This window comes from Ranitomeya variabilis, chromosome 2, assembly GCF_051348905.1.
Source record: "Ranitomeya variabilis isolate aRanVar5 chromosome 2, aRanVar5.hap1, whole genome shotgun sequence".
Taxonomy (NCBI): domain Eukaryota; kingdom Metazoa; phylum Chordata; class Amphibia; order Anura; family Dendrobatidae; genus Ranitomeya; species Ranitomeya variabilis.
This window is the reverse complement of record NC_135233.1, coordinates 16070905-16092724: the sequence shown is the minus strand read 5'-3', so window position 1 is coordinate 16092724 and position 21820 is coordinate 16070905. Positions and strand designations below refer to the sequence as shown.

General features: G+C 44.9%; 1 protein-coding gene across 3 annotated transcripts in view; it reads right to left on the bottom strand.

Annotated features, from left to right (window-relative positions):
• The window catches only part of DAAM2 (dishevelled associated activator of morphogenesis 2), a 281131-nt gene that overhangs the window by 244540 nt on the left and 14771 nt on the right, over positions 1-21820 (bottom strand). Inside the window, exon 1 of one of the 3 annotated variants that reach the window (XM_077282017.1) lies at positions 10066-10119. The exons of the other annotated variants lie outside the window; for them this stretch is intronic. The gene's annotated coding sequence lies outside the window, so the exon portion shown is untranslated. Of the gene's footprint in view, positions 1-10065; positions 10120-21820 lie in introns of those variants that run through there. 3 annotated transcript variants of the gene reach the window in all.

Below are 21820 nucleotides of genomic sequence, written 5' to 3'. Positions count from 1 at the left end.
GGAAGAAGAAGACGAAGGAGACCGCACGGGAGGTGGTGAGTTACAGATATGTACTGATGGATGATGTTACACCTACCACCTCCTGTGTAAACCCCACCAAACCTAAACGCACGGGCTCTGCAGTGGGTCCGGGGCATAGGCAAGGTGGGGAGAGGAGGAGGACGTCCGGCGGTGCTGCCGTCTGTGCGGGGAACAGTGCAGGGGGCGAGGCTGTGGAGGTACTCACAGCGCCGGACATAGGGGACCCCGAGGAGTTTCCCTCCCTGCCCTCTGCGGCTAAGCCGGTTATCACCGGGGCTGAGGAGGGTGAGGTGGGTGTCCACGCCGTTGCGAAAGGGGGACGGTGTGGGCAGACTCCATCCCTGCTCACTACAGCTGAGCCGGCCGACGCCGGGGCTGTGGGGGGCAGGTCCGAGGAACATGGTGCGGCGAAAGGGGGGCGCACTGTTGTGACAGGGGCGCAGTGCGCCTTAAAGGAGAACAGGCACGCAGCTGCGACAGGGGAGCAGCGTGTCCAAAAAGGACAGAAAAAGGATAAATCATCTGTAGGGAACACGAGGCGCCCTGCTGCGACAGGGGGACAGAGTGCTCCAGCACCCCAGCATGACACCGGGACCCTGAAGTCTGTGGGTGCGGGGCAGGCGGCGCCCCCCAACAAGCAGCGGGCCCAAAATAATAAAGTACAAACTGCTGCAGTGGGGGGGCAGGGCGCTCCAAGGACACAACAGAGAGTCAGCACCAATCAAGGGAAATCGGGTGTGGTGCTGCACCCCTCCCCCGGTCCAGCAGGTGTGAGTGCAGAGAAGCCAGACACAAGTGAGGAGAAAATGGATGTGACTGTGGAAGGTGCAGAGAACACTGGGACTAATGGTGGTGAGAATACTGGTAATAAAGTGACGGGAAGTGGTGGCAATGGTAAGGGGAATGAAAGGAGCTGTGCAGGAAATGATGGGAGTAGTAGTGGAGTGAATGGAGGGAGTAGTGGTGGAGTGAATGGTGGGAATAGTGGTGGAATGAATGATGGGAGCAGTGGTGGAGTGAATGATGGGAGTAGTGGTGGAGTGAATGATGGGAGTAGTGGTGGAGTGAATGGTGGGAGTAGTGGTGGAGTGAATGATGGGAGTAGTGGTGGAGTGAATGATGGGAGTAGTGAAGTTACAAATTATGGGAGTAGTGGTGGAGTGAATGATGGGAGTAGTGGTGGAGTGAATGGTGGGAGTAGTGATGTTGCAAATGATGGGAGTAGTGGAGGAGTGAATGAGGAGAGCATTACTGATGTTGGTGGAGGGGAAGCAGGTAGTGGTCCCGCTGCCCCCCCAGCGGTGGCGGGGTCTTCAGCCCCAAGCTATTCAGGAGCTGTCACTGCTGGGGGTAGTAGTGCGCCCTTGTCTGGTGACCCTGAGGATGGTGACTTGCAGCAGCGCTTCCTGGACGCCCTGAGGAGAGGGGAGAGTTCCATCAATGTAGAGGGGAGGGAAGTTGATCTGTCTTTCTGGATAGAGAGACACGGTCTTTCCGCCTTCCGAGATAGAGGGGCAGAGACTGTCTGGTCTCTGCCGACACCGGGGCAGAGGAGTAACCGTAGGAACGTGGCCCGTCTCCAGTGGGTAAGCAAGGATGCCTGTCCTGATCGGTCAAAGGTTGCTGAGCTCCTGCTGGGGATGGGCTTCGTGGCATATGACATCTTCGCCTTGATCCATCCCTATGGGACCTCCTACTTCGATGTCAGCTTCGTGAGACCTGAGGGCCTTGAGCTTTTCTGGTCTCGCCATGAGCTGACTCGGGGTCGCCCCGAATGGCGGGGTTTCCACACTGTGGCAATATCCCGCCAGAATTCGGTCAGGAGGGTGACCGTTTTGACCAGTAACGAGTCACTTTCCTGTGTCGACATCTCCACATGGGTGGGACGATACGGCGACATCGTCGGTATTCCCGAGAAGACCCTCGATGAGCATGGTATCTGGTCAGGAGCCTGGACCTTCATGGTGAAATTGAAGGTTTCAGGAAACACCGTTACCCATATCCCTTCCTCAACATTTTTGGGGAGGGACAGGATCTTGATTTTCTACCGGGGGCAGCCTAAGGTCTGTCACAGGTGCGGCAGCCCCACACACTTCAGTGCGCAGTGTACCACCCAGAAATGCGCACTGTGTGGGGACCTCGGCCATCTCGCTGCTACCTGTGGCAGGATTAGGTGTAACCTGTGTGGTGACCTCGGTCACCCGTTCAGTCGCTGTCCGCGTTCCTTTGCCAATGCGGTCCTGAAAGCGGCGAGTGCGGGACAGGCGAAAGCCGGGACTAATCTCGCCGGTGAAGGGACCAGCAGAGGCGGAGGAGGCAGGGAACCAGTGAGGAGCAGGCTGCCGCCATCCAATATCAGGCGGCAGGAGCAGCGCCATGGGAACAGGGGGCAGGGAGTAATGACCCTAAACTCTGACCCGGGTGCTTCACTTGCAGCTGAGGATCCTAAAGACGGCGAATTGAGCGAGGAAGTCAAGAGACTTGAAAGGGAGGAGCAAAAGGACGCCATGTCTGCCCAGGAACCTTCATCCGGTGACAGTCTGGATGAGGGAGATGGGGAGTGGTCACAGCAAAAGAAAAAGGGTAACAGGAAAACAACTAAGGATAAGAGGGGGTCCGGGCCTCGAGCCTCCTCCTTGGAGTGCGACCCCTCTGACTCCGTAGCCCTGATCCAGGTGCCATTGGAAGGTCCAGCCGCCCCCCCTCTGGTGGATCTCTCTAACCGGTTCCGGGCCCTCCAGGACTCCCCTCCAGAGGGGGGCGATGGGGACCCGGGGCCGGAGGTTGCGGACAAGGTTGTTGGGGCTCAGGAGGTCGCTGGGTCTTCTTCTCAGGGGGCAAATACAAAGCCTTCTGGGGGGGGGACTACCTCAGGACCACCAGACAAGGGCCAGAGTGTATGTAAGGAGAGAATGGATGAGTCTGTTTGTCTTAAGCGCACTAAAAACTCATCATTGTCAGAGGAAGAGGGTGAAACTGTTGGGGGTGGGAAGAAAAAGGCTATCTAATTCAATCAATCATGATGGCGGCACCCACCCCGTTGACGCTGGCAACCATTAATGTTGCCAGCATAAAGTCAGAAGCGGCAAGGTACACGGCCTTTCATTTTCTCGGCCAACTTGACGCCGACATTTTGTTTTTGCAGGAGACCAGGTTGACCGACCTATCAACCATGCATAAAGCAAGGCGGGAGTGGAGGCACGGGCCCTCCTACTGGTCTCTTGCGGCCGAGCTGTATAGTGGGGTGGCGGTCCTTTTTAAGACCGCAGCGGTTGAATGCAGACGATTGATCGAGTTAGAAATGGGGAGATGCTTGATCCTAGATGTCTCCATGGGGGGACAGGAGCTTCGGCTCATTAACATCTACGGTCCCCAGTCCAAGTGGGACCGCAAGTGTCTCTTCATGAAGATCAAACCTTTCTTATTTTCGAGTCGGCAGGTGGTCTTTGGAGGGGATTTCAACAACGTCACGAGACCCTGTGATAGAGGAGGTTCCGGAGACCGGCTGGCTTACGATTGCGTCGCGCTAAATAGGATAGTAAGTGAGGCACGCCTGGTGGATGTCCACATCCGGCACAACACAGGCCACGCGGGGTTCACCTTTTTTAGAGGTAGTCAGTGCAGGTCTAGGTTAGACAGGTTTTATTTGAAGGAGGAGGCCGCCTCCTCGCCGTTGCCGGTTGTGGAGGTGGAATTCTCCGATCACTGTTTGATTATGTTTTCTCTGAGCGTTACAGAGACTCCTCGGATGGGAAGAGGTTATTGGAAGCTGAATTCGTCACTTCTTGAGGAAGAAGCTGTAAGACGGTCCTTTGAGGAATTTCTTCAGAGCCAGGTACCGCTGCTGGGCCTAAGTAACACTAAGTCTGAGTGGTGGGAGATGTTCAAACATCAGGTGGCGAGATTCTTCCGGCAACTCTCGAACCTCAGAAGCCTGAACAGGGATCGCCTGTATCAGAGCCTGAGGAGGAAACTCGAGCATCTTGTCTCGACTGGGGGTAGCCGCGAGGCGATCTCCAGTGTGAAATCCTTGCTAATGAGGTGTCAGTACGATAGGCACGCATCTTTGGTTTTTGAGAGGGACTACGGGAAGTACTACTCGCCCGACCCCTACAGAAGCTGCAAGATGTCAGTGAATAGTAAGATAGTGACGGGGCTGATGGACAGTACGGGATCCCTGAGAAGGTCCAGATCAGGGATCTTGGAGGTCGTCAGTTCATACTACTCGCACCTCTTGGGAAGGAAGGAACTGGATCGTGACAGGATGTCGGCTTTCCTGGCTGAAGCTGTTCCTGAGCCAGGGGCTGACCTCTCGCTGGGCGGTTTGGCAGAAGCGATCAAAGAAGAGGAAGTGAGACTGGCGATCGATGGGCTCCGGCCCAAAAAATCGCCAGGTCTGGATGGCTTAACATCCGAGTTCTTTAGGACTTTTAGGGACTCCTTGGTCCCCCTCTTGACTCAGGTGTTTAATGAGTGTCTCTCCTCGGGCACTCTGCCTAGATCATTAAGGAGGTCGGCTCTGATCATTTTGTCAAAGGGTAAGGATCCGTCACGCATTGAGAATTGGCGTCCCATATCACTTCTCAATGTGGACAGGAAGGTTTTGGCTAAGATACTCTTCAACAGGCTGGTGAAGTTTGCACCGCGGCTCCTTTCGGAGGCTCAGCACTGTTGCGTTCCTGGCCGTAGCACTTTCAGTGCTGTTCTGGGTGTCCGAGAGGCCGTGGAGCAAGGCAGGGCGGGCCTTTGGAAGGGGTTCTTGCTGACCCTGGATCAGGCAAAAGCCTTTGATCGGGTCGACCACGAGTACCTCTGGTCCACTCTTTTGAGGTATGGTCTGCCTGGAGGGTTTGTGGACTGGCTTAAGACCTTGTACGCAGGGGCTGAGACTTTCCCTCTGGTAAACGGGTGGATTGGACAACCTTTCGGGGTAGGATCCGGTGTCCGTCAGGGCTGCCCTCTTAGCCCTTTGCTTTACGCGTTTGCGATTGATCCCTTCCTCAGAAGGGTCGATTGTGGACCGTTGGCGGGGGTGAGGATGGGCGGGGTGGCGCCGGAGGCTATCCTGAGGGTAGTGGCCTACGCGGACGACGTTACCGTCTTTGTTTCTTCGCAAGAGGAGGCGATGGTGGTGATGTCAGAAGTGGAGAGCTACTCGGAGGCATCCGGGTCCAAGGTCAACCAGGACAAGTGTGAGAGTCTCTGGCTGGGAGGTGGGGATCCCGCGTTTGATCTTCCGGACACCCTCCCCGAACCCCAAGAACATGCCAAAGTCCTAGGCATCGAATTTGGCCAGGGTGATTACCCCACAAAAAACTGGGAAGGCAGAATCAAAGGTGTCGCCCAAAGAGTGGACCAATGGAAGGGTTGGTCTTTGACCCTGAGGGAAAGGGTTGACCTGTGCAAAGCTTTCCTGCTCCCCTTGTTAATCTACCTGGGCAGCATCTGTGTCTTACCAGAGCCTCTCTGGACACGGGTCTACAGTCTGTTCTTCCAGATGTTATGGGGGAATAGACTGAACCTAGTCAAACGGGAGGTCACTTACCGCACGAGGAGACTAGGGGGGTTGAATATGGTAAACCCCGTGGTGTTCCTAGTGAACACCTTTTTGAAAGTTAACGTGGCAAACCTCTGGAAAGAGAGGGCTCCTCCGTGGGTATTCTCCTGCAAGGGATGGTTTCAGCCTTTCTTCCAGGAATGGGAGACAGGGGGAAGATTGAAGGATCTCCGCACACCGCACGGGCATCTCCCGGCTTATGTTACCCCGGTTCTGAAAATGATGCGCCGGTGGGGTCTGGGAGTGTGGGAAGTGAGGTCCCTCCCGAGGAAACTCCTCGACATGCGGGTCTTGCTTTCGCATTTTCAGAAACCATTGGTCCTCAAGGACTGCCCAAGTCAGGATCTAGAGGTTGGGTTAAGTTTGTTAAATTCTAGCAGGATCCCCAAGAAGTATTGGGACTTGACTTGGCGCTGCTTCCAAGGTAAGTTGTATGTGAAGGACAATTTGAAGTACAGGAGCTCCGAGGACAGGAATTGTCCCCGTGTGGCTTGCGCTACCATGCTGGAAAGCATGGAGCACTTCCTGCTTCATTGTCCCTTTAATACAGAGGTGTACAACAGGGTGGGCGCTTCCATTGGTTGGCCGCGGCTGGCCACTCTGTCCTATGCCGAGTGGGCCTATGGAGCGTTCAGAGACCTCGGGAGAAGGGACCGAGTCACTTTATTCTTAGTCAGCGCAGTGGTCAGGTACTTCACGTGGAACGCACGAGTTTTAGTTACGACGCAGAGTAAAATCCTCCGTGTAGATGAAGTTTGTAGCAGCATCCTAGGTGCCCTGGTGAAGGTGCGTTCTCTGGAGTGCGAAGGACTGGGTGCCCGGAGGGCGGCCCATCTCTGGAGGGGTTTCTCCTTCGGGGTGCCTTAGTCCGTTAGCGCTCCTATATCCTGGTGGTGGGCTGATATCTTTACACCCTAGGTTTTTGTTTTGTATTTCTGTTCCCTGAATAGAAGGTTTGCAGGCATCGAACTTGAGCCTTGGGTGGTGAGTATGTAGGTTGTGTTCTGTGATGTTGGTTTATGTATATGTTGTATATAGTGTATTGTATATATTGTATATAGTGTGTATAATAGAGGGTCTTAGTTAGGTTGGGTGGGGGGATTGGGGGTTCAACGGCGGTGATAAGAGACTGATCTGGCCTGGCCCAGGCCCCGCCTGGGGAAAAACTTTGGGGCCTGATCCTAGCTCGGATAATTCCTGAACTTTGTGGCCAGAGCTGGATCAGGGGTGGCGGGATAGTTAGTGTAGGTGTGTGTTTATAAATATATTAAAAAAATAATACAAAAAATAAAATAAATAAATTAAAAAAAATTAATAATAATTTTGTACAGTGTATTGTATTTAGGTTTGTTGTAGGGTGTATGTGGCGGTGCAAGCGGGTGGCTGTAAGGTAAGGCAGTGGGACCAGTAGGGTTTTGTTGTGTTTGCGGCGTTGTATAAATCTGTATATAATGTGTTTATAGTGTATATATTGTTTATAATATTGTATATAGGACGGTGTGAATGTAGTTGGGGTTGTATATAGTAGTATGAATGAAGCTGGGCCGGGGGTCTTACATGATTTTATACTATTTACTATTTATAATTTTTACAGGGGTATTAATGTAAGTTATGAGTATTTTTTTTGTTGTCTTTTGTTTTTGCTTTCTTTATTTAATTGGAATTTTTCTTTCTTGTCCCTGATTAGTAGGTTTCTTTTTTTGTCGTTTGTTGCCGTCTGATTGGAGCTTTGTTCTTATGTTTTGTTCTGTTGTGTTTTATTTGTAATGTATCATAGTTAGTGTCATGTGAAAGTATTTTTATTTAATAAAAGACCTACAATCTATTACTCCCTGTTATCAGCCATTACTGGGGGGGTGACTGTAGGACAGGTGAGTACAATCTATCCCAGCATTGCATTCATGGACCGGGGTCTGTAAGTGGCCGTCTGCACCAGCATTTTTGGCTCTTCCCAACACTATAGGGGTTAGGCAGGAATATAGATGTAACTCCGCTGCCTTACAAGGAAGCAAAGAGCATTAAGTTGCATTTGTGAAATTCCAGCATGTAAGTCAGTGCAGTAAGCGCAGTTTCCATGATGTAAGGACCCCGCAGCGCTGCTCGCCTGCACTATAAGGACACTGACTGCCATCTGGATGAGACTGCGTCTCTGAAAAGGATCAGGCTCCCAGGACCCCGGGTCAACAGCCCTATGGGGAAAAGGCCTCCATGGACCCTGTGCTAGAAGGCAATGGATTTTGTGTACTCAGCATGGAATAGTACAAGATTGAGCAAACTGATACTGAGTTATGTGGAGGGAATATTTCTGTGGATTATAACATGATTTATTGCTCCTATGTACAAGAATATAACTACTATAATACTGCCCCTATGTACAAGAATATATCTACTATAATACTGCCCCTATGTACAAGAATATATCTACTATAATACTGCCCCTATGTACAAGAATATAATTACTATAATACTGCTCCTATGTACAAGAATATAACTACTATAATACTGCCCCTATGTACAAGAATATAACTACTATAATACTGCCCCTTCATATAAGAATATAACTACTATAATACTGCTCCTATGTACAAGAATATAACTGCTATAATACTGCTCCTATGTACAAGAATATAACTACTATAATACTGCCCCCTATGTACAAGAATATAACTACTATAATATTGCTCCTATGTACAAGAATATAATTACTATAATACTGCCCCTATGTACAAGAATATAACTACTATAATACTGCCCCCTATGTACAAGAATATAACTACTATAATATTGCTCCTATGTACAAGAATATAATTACTATAATACTGCCCCTATGTACAAGAATATAACTACTATAATACTGCCCCCTATGTACAAGAATATAACTACTATAATACTGCCCCCTATGTACAAGAATATAACTACTATAATACTGCTCCTATGTACAAGAATATAATTACTATAATACTGCCCCTATGTACAAGAATATAATTACTATAATACTGCCCCTATGTACAAGAATATAACTACTATAATACTGCTCCTATGTACAAGAATATAACTACTATAATACTGCCCCTATGTACAAGAATATAACTACTATAATACTGCTCCTATGTACAAGAATATAACTACTATAATACTGCTCCTATATACAAGAATATAACTACTATAATACTGCCCCTATGTACAAGAATATAACTACTATAATACTGCCCCTATGTACAAGAATATAACTACTATAATACTGCCCCTATGTACAAGAATATAACTACTATAATACTGCTCCTATGTACAAGAATATAACTACTATAATACTGCCCCTATGTACAAGAATATAACTACTATAATACCGCCCCTATGTACAAGAATATAACTACTATAATACCGCCCCTATGTACAAGAATATAACTACTATAATACCGCCCCTATGTGCAAGAATATAACTACTATAATATTGCTCCTATGTACAAGAATATAATTACTATAATACTGCCCCTATGTACAAGAATATAACTACTATAATACTGCCCCCTATGTACAAGAATATAACTACTATAATACTGCCCCCTATGTACAAGAATATAACTACTATAATACTGCCCCCTATGTACAAGAATATAACTACTATAATACTGCCCCCTATGTACAAGAATATAACTACTATAATACTGCTCCTATGTACAAGAATATAACTACTATAATACTGCTCCTATGTACAAGAATATAATTACTATAATACTGCCCCTATGTACAAGAATATAACTACTATAATACTGCTCCTATGTACAAGAATATAACTACTATAATACTGCCCCTATGTACAAGAATATAACTACTATAATACTGCTCCTATGTACAAGAATATAACTACTATAATACTGCTCCTATATACAAGAATATAACTACTATAATACTGCCCCTATGTACAAGAATATAACTACTATAATACTGCCCCTATGTACAAGAATATAACTACTATAATACTGCTCCTATGTACAAGAATATAACTACTATAATACTGCCCCTATGTACAAGAATATAACTACTAATCTTATACAAGATTTCTCTCGCGTATCCCCCCTACTCTGGAACCCTCTACCACATCACATCAGACTCTCGCCTACCATCGAAACCTTCAAAAAGAATCTGAAGACCCACCTCTTCCGACAAGCCTACAACCTGCAGTAACCACCGATGGACCAAACCTCTGCAGGACCAGCTCTATCCTCACCTACTGTATTCTCACCCATCCCTTGTAGATTGTGAGACCTCGCGGGCAGGGTCCTCTCTCCTCCTGTACCAGTTGTGACTTGTATTGTTTAAGATTATTGTACTTGTTTTTATTATGTATACCCCTCCTCACATGTAAAGCGCCATGGAATAAATGGCGCTATAACAATAAATAATAATAATATAACTACTATAATACCACCTGCTTACATGTCACATTGAACATTCCACTGATCTCTTTGATACGTGATGTTTCTTACCCCGGCGCCATCACTAGTAGAGCAGCAGTGAGGGGCTGATATCTTTTGCATGTGAGCGGAGTGGCTCTTGGTTGAGGTTTCCTCCTGATTCCACAGGTCGCTGGTTACATTATTTATAGCAGTAGATGCAGAATCTCACATATTCCTGATGAAACGTTAGTAAGGTGGTTAGATAAATTCTCATTGGGGGCTGGGGTAATTGGTGGGAGTCAGCGTCTTGTGTCACATGACATATCCTCAGCAGACCCTGCATCCCACAAAATGAAAACATCTCTGGCTAATTTTAGTCCTTTTGGTCTGAGGGCTCAGTGGACCCTGAGACTGTGATTCTCCCAGGAAACCAACTGGAACATGAGGCAGCACATCTCTCGCCACAAACCATCATTTCCGGTCTTGAGTACCGCAGTAACGCAGCAAAATGTGTCCAAGAGGCAAAAGGATGAATGTAATATGGATACATTATTATCAGATATGTGAGAATGGACTCAGGCACTCACTGTATTATATCCATCACCCCGGTGACCTCACTGTATTATATCCGCCGCCCCGGTGACCTCACTGTATTATATCCGTCACCCCGGTGTCCTCACTGTATTATATCCATCACCCCAGTGTTCTCACTGTATTATATCCGTCACCCCGGTGTTCTCACTGTATTATATCCGCCGCCCCGGTGACCTCACTGTATTATATCCATCACCCCAGTGTTCTCACTGTATTATATCCGCCGCCCCGGTGTCCTCACTGTATTATATCCGTCACCCTGGTGTTCTCACTGTATTATATCCATCACCCCAGTGTTCTCACTGTATTATATCCGCCGCCCCGGTGACCTCACTGTATTATATCCATCACCCCAGTGTTCTCACTGTATTATATCCGCCGCCCCGGTGTCCTCACTGTATTATATCCGTCACCCTGGTGTTCTCACTGTATTATATCCATCACCCCAGTGTTCTCACTGTATTATATCCGCCGCCCCGGTGACCTCACTGTATTATATCCATCACCCCGGTGTCCTCACTGTATTATATCCATCCCCCCGGTGTCCTCACTGTATTATATCCATCACCCCAGTGTTCTCACTGTATTATATCCGTCACCCTGGTGTCCTCACCGTATTATATCCATCGCCCCAGTATTCTCGCTGTATTATATCCGTCACCCCGGTGTCCTCACTGTATTATATCCATCACCCCAGTGTCCTCACTGTATTATATCCATCACCCCAGTGTTCTCACTGTATTATATCCGCCGCCCCGGTGACCTCACTGTATTATATCCGTCACCCCGGTGTCCTCACTGTATTATATCCATCACCCGGTGTCCTCACTGTATTATATCCATCACCCCGATGTCCTCACTGTATTATATCCATCACCCCAGTGTTCTCACTGTATTATATCCATCACCCCGGTGTCCTCACTGTATTATATCCATCACCCGGTGTCCTCACTGTATTATATCCATCACCCGGTGTCCTCACTGTATTATATCCATCACCCCGGTGTCCTCACTGTATTATATCCATCACCCCAGTGTTCTCACTGTATTATATCCGCCGCCCCGGTGACCTCACTGTATTATATCCGTCACACCGGTGACCTCACTGTATTATATCCATCACCCCAGTATTCTCACTGTATTATATCCGTCACCCCGGTGTCCTCACTGTATTATATCCATCACCCCAGTATTCTCGCTGTATTATATCCGTCGCCCCGGTGTCCTCACTGTATTATATCCATCGCCCCGGTGTCCTCACTGTATTATAACCATCGCCCCGGTGTCCTCACTGTATTATATCCATCACCCCATTGTTCTCACTGTATTATATCCATCACCCCGGTGTCCTCACTGTATTATATCCATCACCCCGGTGTCCTCACTGTATTATATCCATCACCCCGGTGTCCTCACTGTATTATATCCATCACCCCGGTGTCCTCACTGTATTATATCCATCACCCCGGTGTCCTCACTGTATTATATCCATCACCCCGGTGTCCTCACTGTATTATATCCATCACCCCGGTGTCCTCACTGTATTATATCCATCACCCCGGTGTCCTCACTGTATTATATCCGTCACCCCGGTGTCCTCACTGTATTATATCCGTCGCCCCGGTGTCCTCACTGTATTATATCCGTCGCCCCGGTGTCCTCACTGTATTATATCCGTCGCCCCGGTGTCCTCACTGTATTATATCCGTCGCCCCGGTGTCCTCACTGTATTATATCCGTCGCCCCGGTGTCCTCACTGTATTATATCCGTCGCCCCGGTGTCCTCACTGTATTATATCCGTCGCCCCGGTGTCCTCACTGTATTATATCCGTCGCCCCGGTGTCCTCACTGTATTATATCCGTCACCCCGGTGTCATCACTGTATTATATCCGTCACCCCGGTGTCATCACTGTATTATATCCATCACCCCGGTGTCCTCACTGTATTATATCCGTCGCCCCGGTGTCCTCACTGTATTATATCCGTCGCCCCGGTGTCCTCACTGTATTATATCCGTCACCCCGGTGTCCTCACTGAATTATATCCGTCACCCCGGTGTCCTCACTGTATTATATCCGTCGCCCCGGTGTCCTCACTGTATTATATCCGTCGCCCCGGTGTCCTCACTGTATTATATCCATCACCCCGGTGTCCTCACTGTATTATATCCATCACCCCAGTGTTCTTACTGTATTATATCCGTCACCCCGGTGTCCTCACTGTATTATATCCGTCGCCCCGGTGTCCTCACTGTATTATATCCATCACCCCGGTGTCCTCACTGTATTATATCCATCACCCCGGTGTCCTCACTGTATTATATCCATCACCCCGGTGTCCTCACTGTATTATATCCGTCGCCCCGGTGTCCTCACTATATTATATCCATCACCCCGGTGTCATCACTGTATTATATCCGTCGCCCCGGTGTCTTCACTGTATTATATCCATCACCCCGGTGACCTCACTGTATTATATCCGTCGCCCCGGTGTCCTCACTGTATTATATCCATCACCCCGGTGTCCTCACTGTATTATATCCGTCGCCCCGGTGTCCTCACTGTATTATATCCATCACCCCGGTGTCCTCACTGTATTATATCCGTCGCCCCGGTGTCCTCACTGTATTATATCCATCACCCCGGTGTCCTCACTGTATTATATCCGTCACCCCGGTGTCCTCACTGTATTATATCCATCACCCCGGTGTCCTCACTGTATTATATCCGTCGCCCCGGTGTCCTCACTGTATTATATCCGTCGCCCCGGTGTCCTCACTGTATTATATCCATCACCCCGGTGTCCTCACTGTATTATATCCATCACCCCAGTGTCCTCACTGTATTATATCCATCACCCCGGTGTCCTCACTGTATTATATCCATCACCCCGGTGTCCTCACTGTATTATATCCGTCACCCCGGTGTCCTCACTGTATTATATCCATCACCCCGGTGTCCTCACTGTATTATATCCATCACCCCAGTGTTCTCACTGTATTATATCCGTCACCCCAGTGTCCTCACTGTATTATATCCGTCACCCCGGTGTCCTCACTGTATTATATCCATCACCCCGGTGTCCTCACTGTATTATATCCGTCGCCCCGGTGTCCTCACTGTATTATATCTGTCACACAGAGATCTCAAGTTGTTTTTTTGCTTTTGCTTATCAAGCTTTTACATTACAATAAACATTTAGGAAACAGTAAGATAGCCAATATCAGCAATCATACATGTAACCCATCTCAGCAACACAACCTCGCCCGCCGGAGCCAGAGAGAAAGAAGAAACACCAATAAATAGAGAAGCTTCCTATCGACAATTGTGATTTTCCATACCGGCCATATTTTCTCCCTCTCTCTAACATTTCCCCATCTACCAGACCAGATTTTCTCATAATTCATTATTTTCTGGACGGTATCCTCCCATTCCTCTACAGTTGGTCATTCATCCCCCCCCACGTTCTAGCAATCAGAACTCTTGCAATTAGCAGTTTTACTATGAGGCATTTCTGATCTCCAGTCACCGATCTGCACACCTGATCTCACAGGCCGATCAATGCCCATTATTTCCGGTATCTTTATTTCCCACAAATGTCTTAACACGACACAACTCCATATTGTAGGAACAAAGTTTACTTCTTTGTCATCACATTTCAGGCAAAAGACGGATTCATTTTGATACTTAGTTAACGGCTTTAATATGATTATGTAAAATATTAAGGCAACCTCTATATCCTCATCTAAATTACTCCACTGCACTGAGAAATACGTCCAGCCTTATTTTCATTTATTTTATACGCTATCTTCTCAGCATTTACATTCCCAATTAACTGATAAATTCTAGAAAGTGACCCCTTCCCAACTTATCATTATCGGATGTTTTCAAATAGGCATCATTTACCTGTAATTATCTAAAAAAAAACAACTAAAAAAATAGTTATTTTCTTGTACATAGGGGGCAGTATTATCTATCTATATAATCGTCTAAGGGTCACTTCTGTCTGTTTGTCTGTCTGTCTGTAACGGAAATCCCACGTCGGCCGGCAGGCCGCGACCAATCAGCGACAGGCTTAGTCCTGCCGCGAATTGGCCCCTCCCTACTCCCCTCCAGTCAGTGCCAGTGTGTCGCCCCATCCCGGACCAACTTTTTACTATTGATGCAGCATCAACAGTAAAAAGATACAATGTTAAAAATAATAAATAAAAAATCATTATATACTCACCTTCCAGCTCCTCGCGATGCAGCCGGCACCTTCCGTTCACAGAGATGCATTGTGAAATTACCCAGATGACTTAGCGTTCTCGCGAGACCGCTGCGTCATCTGGGTAATTTTGCAATGCATCACAGGGAACGGAAGCTGGCGGCAGCCTCGCACGCATCGGGACAGCTTCGCTGGACGCCGGAGGCTGAGTATATCACTATTTTTTATTTTAATTCTTTTTTTCACAGGGATATGGTGCCCAAACTGCTATATACTACGTGGGCTTTGTTATATACTGCTTGGCCTGTGTTATATACTACATGGCTGCTATATACTACGCGGCTGCTATATACTACGTGGGCTGTGTTATATACTGCGTGGGCTGTGTTATATACTGCGTGGGCTGTGTTATATACTACGCGGCTGCTATATACTACGTGGGCTGTGTTATATACTGCGTGGGCTGTGTTATATACTACATGGCTGCTATATATTACGTGGGCTGTGTTATATACTGCGTGGGCTGTGTTATATACTACGTGGCTGCTATATACTACATCGCTGTGCTATATACGTGGTTGTGCTATGTACTACATGGCTGCTATATATTACGTGGCTGTCTGTTATATACTACGTGGCTGCTATATACTACGTCCTCTTGACAAAGCGGTGCTTTTTCACGCGAAACGCGTGTCGAGGGTCTCCTGCATCTACACCCTGGGTCCCCCAGCTCTGCCCCCGGTAAGCTCTGCCCTTCTGGCGATGTTTTTGTCCAGCGGCATTATTGATTTCTACATGACTACTGATGGCAATCTTACCATAGTACCTTATGCACTGTCACTTTACTTAACGGATTGATAGATCTACTTACATGGGCATGTGCAATGGTGGACTCTTCTAGGCATGTCTGTGTCTATCCTGGTCTTTCTTCTATTGTGGTGTTATGATTTTTGTACTCACTTGAGATTATTGTTAATAAAGTATATATATTTTTTACTTAGTTGCTCCAGCTTTTCTCCTTCTTTGCATGATTCTGGGAGCGGGTATTCTATCGCTGCTGTGTATGGGGAGGTGGTTCTCACCCCCTTTTTTATGACATCTAGAATGTCACCGAGGTTCTGTTTTGCAGGGGCAGTATTATAGTAGTTATATTCTTGTACATAGGAGCAGTATTATAGTAGTTATATTGTACATAGGGGCAGTATTATAGCAGTTATATTCTTGTACATAGGGGCAGTATTATAGCAGTTATATTCTTGTACATAGGGGCAGTATTATAGTAGTTATATTCTTGTACATAGGAGCAGTATTATAGTAGTTATATTCTTGTACATAGGAGCAGTATTATAGTAGTTATATTCTTGTACATAGGAACAGTATTATAGTAGTTATATTGTACATAGGGGCAGTATTATAGCAGTTATATTCTTGTACATAGGGGCAGTATTATAGCAGTTATATTCTTGTACATAGGGGCAGTATTATAGTAGTTATATTCTTGTACATAGGAGCAGTATTATAGTAGTTATATTCTTGTACATAGGAGCAGTATTATAGTAGTTATATTCTTGTACATAGGGGCAGTATTATAGTAGTTATATTCTTGTACATAGGGGCAGTATTATAGTAGTTATATTCTTGTACATAGGAGCAGTATTATAGTAGTTATATTCTTGTACATAGAGGGCAGTATTATAGTAGTTATATTCTTGTACATAGGAGCAGTATTATAGTAGTTATATTCTTGTATATAGGAGCAGTATTATAGTAGTTATATTCTTGTACATAGGAGCAGTATTATAGTAGTTATATTATTCTACATAGGAGCAGTATTATAGTAGTTATATTCTTGTACATAGCGGGCAGTATTATAGTAGTTATATTCTTGTACATAGGGGCAGTATTATAGTAGTTATATTCTTGTACATAGGGGCAGTATTATAGTAGTTATATTCTTGTATATAGGGGCAGTATTATAGTAGTTATATTCTTGTACATAGGAGCAGTATTATAGTAGTTATATTCTTGTACATAGGAGCAGTATTATAGTACTTATATTCTTGTATATAGGAGCAGTATTATAGTAGTTATATTCTTGTACATAGGAGCAGTATTATAGTAGTTATATTATTCTACATAGGAGCAGTATTATAGTAGTTATATTCTTGTACATAGAGGGCAGTATTATAGTAGTTATATTCTTGTATATAGGAGCACTATTATAGTAGTTATATTCTTGTACATAGGGGCAGTATTATAGTAGTTATATTCTTGTACATAGGAGCAGTATTATAGTAGTTATATTCTTGTACATAGGGGGCAGTATTATAGCAGTTATATTCTTGTATATAGGAGGCAGTATTATAGTAGTTATATTGTTGTACATAGGAGCAGTATTATAGTAGTTATATTCTTGTACATAGGAGCAGTATTATAGTAGTTATATTCTTGTACATAGGAGCAGTATTATAGTAGTTATATTCCTGTACATAGGGGCAGTATTATAATAGTTATATTGTTGTACATAGGAGCAGTATTATAGTAGTTATATTCTTGTACATAGGAGTAGTATTATAGTAGTTACATTCTTGTACATAGGAGCAGTATTATAGTAGTTATATTCTTGTACATAGGGGCAGTATTATAGTAGTTATATTCTTGTACATAGGAGCAGTATTATAGTAGTTATATTCTTGTACATAGGGGGCAGTACTATAGTAGTTATATTCTTGTACATAGGAGCAGTATTATAGTAGTTATATTCTTGTACATAGGGGAAGTATTATAGTAGTTATATTCTTGTACATAGGAGCAGTATTATAGTAGTTATATTCTTGTACATATGGAGCAGTATTATAGTAGTTATATTCCTGTACATAGGAGCAGTATTATAGTAGTTATATTCTTGTACATAGGGGCAGTATTATAGTAGTTATATTCTTGTATATAGGAGCAGTATTATAGTAGTTATATTCTTGTACATAGGAGCAGTATTATAGTAGTTATATTCTTGTACATAGGGGCAGTATTATAGTAGTTATATTCTTGTACATAGGAGCAGTATTATAGTAGTTATATTCTTGTACATAGGGAGCAGTATTATAGTAGTTATATTCTTGTACATAGGAGCAGTATTATAGTAGTTATATTCTTGTACATAGGAGCAGTATTATAGTAGTTATATTCTTGTACATAGGGGCAGTATTATAGTAGTTATATTCTTGTATATAGGGGGCAGTATTATAGTAGTTATATTCTTGTACATAGGAGCAGTATTATAGTAGTTATATTCTTGTACATAGGGGAAGTATTATAGTAGTTATATTCTTGTACATAGGAGCAGTATTATAGTAGTTATATTCTTGTACATATGGAGCAGTATTATAGTAGTTATATTCCTGTACATAGGAGCAGTATTATAGTAGTTATATTCTTGTACATAGGGGCAGTATTATAGTAGTTATATTCTTGTATATAGGAGCAGTATTATAGTAGTTATATTCTTGTACATAGGAGCAGTATTATAGTAGTTATATTCTTGTACATAGGGGCAGTATTATAGTAGTTATATTCTTGTACATAGGAGCAGTATTATAGTAGTTATATTCTTGTACATAGGGAGCAGTATTATAGTAGTTATATTCTTGTACATAGGAGCAGTATTATAGTAGTTATATTCTTGTACATAGGAGCAGTATTATAGTAGTTATATTCTTGTACATAGGGGCAGTATTATAGTAGTTATATTCTTGTATATAGGGGGCAGTATTATAGTAGTTATATTCTTGTACATAGGGGGCAGTATTATAGTAGTTATATTCTTGTACATAGGGGCAGTATTATAGTAGTTATATTCTTGTACATAGGGGCAGTATTATAGTAGTTATATTCTTGTACATAGGAGCAGTATTACAGTAGTTATATTCTTGTACATAGGGGCAGTATTATAGTAGTTATATTCTTGTACATAGGAGCAGTATTATAGTAGTTATATTCTTGTACATAGGAGCAGTATTATAGTAGTTATATTCTTGTACATAGGAGCAGTATTATAGTAGTTATATTCTTGTACATAGGAGCAGTATTATTATAGTTATATTCTTGTACATAGGGGCAGTATTATAGTAGTTATATTTTTATACAGAGAGACAGTATTATTGTAGATATATTAAAATGTTATTATTGGTAAACAGAATTACCCATACTGCTTTGGGGTGAGGGTTCCAGCACATGAAAATGCCTTTTCCAGCAGCTTCTTGCTATGTGACACCTATGAGAACTGCACAGACATATGTAGTAATTGGGGGTTTTACAGCCTCATAGTTTGACCCTAGTAAATGCTTGTTTTGATCTGCTGATCCTTTATCGTGTTCGTCGTAGCTAGAAGTGCAGGTGAAGTTTCTTTATGGGGTAATGCATGGAATGTATTAACCTGCAGAGCAATAAAATCTCATTACTGGAATTCTGTACTAATTGGAGAAGCCGTTATACTGGGGGTAACTGGAGTCAGCAGACACAAATGGGTTATTTTGTGACAAATGTTGTAACTTTGTGATACCGGTTTGTATTTTCTTTTTCGTGTTTACATAAAAGTATCTAAAATACATTAAACAATCAGAGGCACGATCCATAAAAGTGCAGCACATCTGTCTCCTGAGCCTGCAATGGTAAAGCGCAGCACAGTTTATGGGCCCTTCTCTGTGCTTTTTTTTTTTATGGACCAAGTTGGCTGTTTATTAAAATTATAGATTGACATCATGTACACTAGTCTATGGGTTCATGGAGGTAGCTGACAGCACATGGATGCCATCTGTGTGCAATCCGGCTGCTGTCTGTTTTTAACGTTGTATTTGGGGGGGAGAAACTTTTTATTTTTTTTTAATATATGAGAAAATCATTGGTGAAACTTTAAAAGTAAAAGAAGACGCACCGACCAATCAGTGATGAAAATTGTCAGTTATTTACCTTTTCATTTCAATGAGGCCTTACTCTGAAATCCGTGAATGGGCGATGTATGAACTGGTGTCATGCGATGTCACCACGGCTCTGCGCTCAGACCCATCATTTTATCCCCACCCAACCGAGGAGATCTGCTCCCTGCATGGCGCCCACAACCCAATGTCCTAATTACATCTGTCATTAGTGATCAGGATAAGCTCCAGGCCACGGAGGCCATTCATGCAGAGCTAGGACATTCGTGAGCCGCCAATGTTCTGGACTCACACCCGAATGTCCATGACGCCTCAGTATAACGATATCATCACTGATGTGGAAAACATCCTCCAAACCGGAGAATCTGGGGGCAACTGTATGAGCAGCACTGGGGAATAATCTACTATATAATTGTCTAAGGGCCACTTCCGTCTGTCTCTCTGTCTGTCACGGATATTCATTGGTCGCGGCCTATGTCTGTCATGGAAATCCAAGTCGCTGATTGGTCACGGCAAAACAGCCACGACCAATCAGCGACGGGCACAGTCCGGAAGAAAATGGCCGCTCCATACTCCCCTCCAGTCACCGCTCACACAGGGTTAATGCCGGCGATAACGGACCACGTTATGCCGCGGGTAACGTTCTCCGTAACCGCTGCTATTAACCCTGTGTGTCCACAACTTTTTACTATTGATGCTGCCTATGCGGCATCAATAGTAAAAAAATGTAATGTTAAAAATAATAAAAAAACAAAAAACCTGCTATTCTCACCCTCCGTAGTCCGCCAAGCCGCACGCGCCGTCCGCCATCTTCCGTTCCCGGCGATGTATTGCGAAATTACCCAGAAGACTTAGCGGTCTCGCGAGATCGCTAAGTCATCTGGGTAATTTCACAATGCATCCTGGGAACAGAAGATGGCGGCAGCCGCGCGCGTATCGCCGGAGCTTCGGTGGATCCTAGGGGGTGAGTATATAACTATTTTTTATTTCAATTATTTTTTTAACAGGGATATGGTGCCCACACTGCTAAATACTACGTGAGCTGTGTTAGATACCACGTGGCTGCTATATACTACATAGGCAGTGTTATATACTATGTGGGCTGTGTTCTATACTCCGTGGGCTGTGCTATATACTGCGTGGGCTGTGCTATATACTGCGTGGGCTGTGCTATATATTACGTGGCCAGTGTTATATACTGCGTGGCTGCTATATACCGCGTGGGCTGTTTTATATAGTACGTGGCTGTGTTGTATACTGCGTGGGCACTGTTATATATTGCGTGGCCTGTATTAACGCATCGGGTATTCTACAATATGTATGTATATAGCAGCCACATAGTATATAGCACAGGCCACGTAGTATTTGTCTGCTATATACATGGCTCCTATATACTACGTGGCCTGTGCTATATACTATGTGGCTGCTATATACATACATAAATACATATTCTAGAATAACCGATGCGTTAGAATCAGGCCACCATCTAGTCATTGTATAAACTCATAAACTTAGTGTATAAGAGATAAAAAGCAGGAACCCGAGAAGTCAGCAAGTAGGAGATTTACCACCCTCAGCTGATTGTTACTCCAAGAAAACCACCTCCAGCAAACACAAAGCAAACTGGTGATATGTGCAGATCTTCCAACATCCAAATCATCTACACTCACTGCAAATCACTGGCCTCATCTAGGCATACTCTCACTGCCTCCTCTACATCTGCACTCACTGCCTCCTCTACACCTACTCTCACTGATTCCTCTACATCTCTCACTACCCCTCTACATCTACATTCGTTGCCCCCTCTACATCTGCACTCACTGCCCCCTCTACATCTACATTCGTTGCCCCCTCTATATCTACACTCGCTGCCCCCTCTACATCTACACTCGCTGCCCCCTCTACATCTGCACTCACTGCCCCCTCTACATCTACACTCACTACCTCCTCTACATCTACACTCACTGCCTCCTCTACATCTACACTCACTGATTCCTCTACATCTCTCACTGCCTCCTCTACATCTACACTCACTGCCCCTCTACATCTACATTCGTTGCCCCCTCTATATCTACACTCGCTGCCCCCTCTACATCTACACTCGCTGCCCCC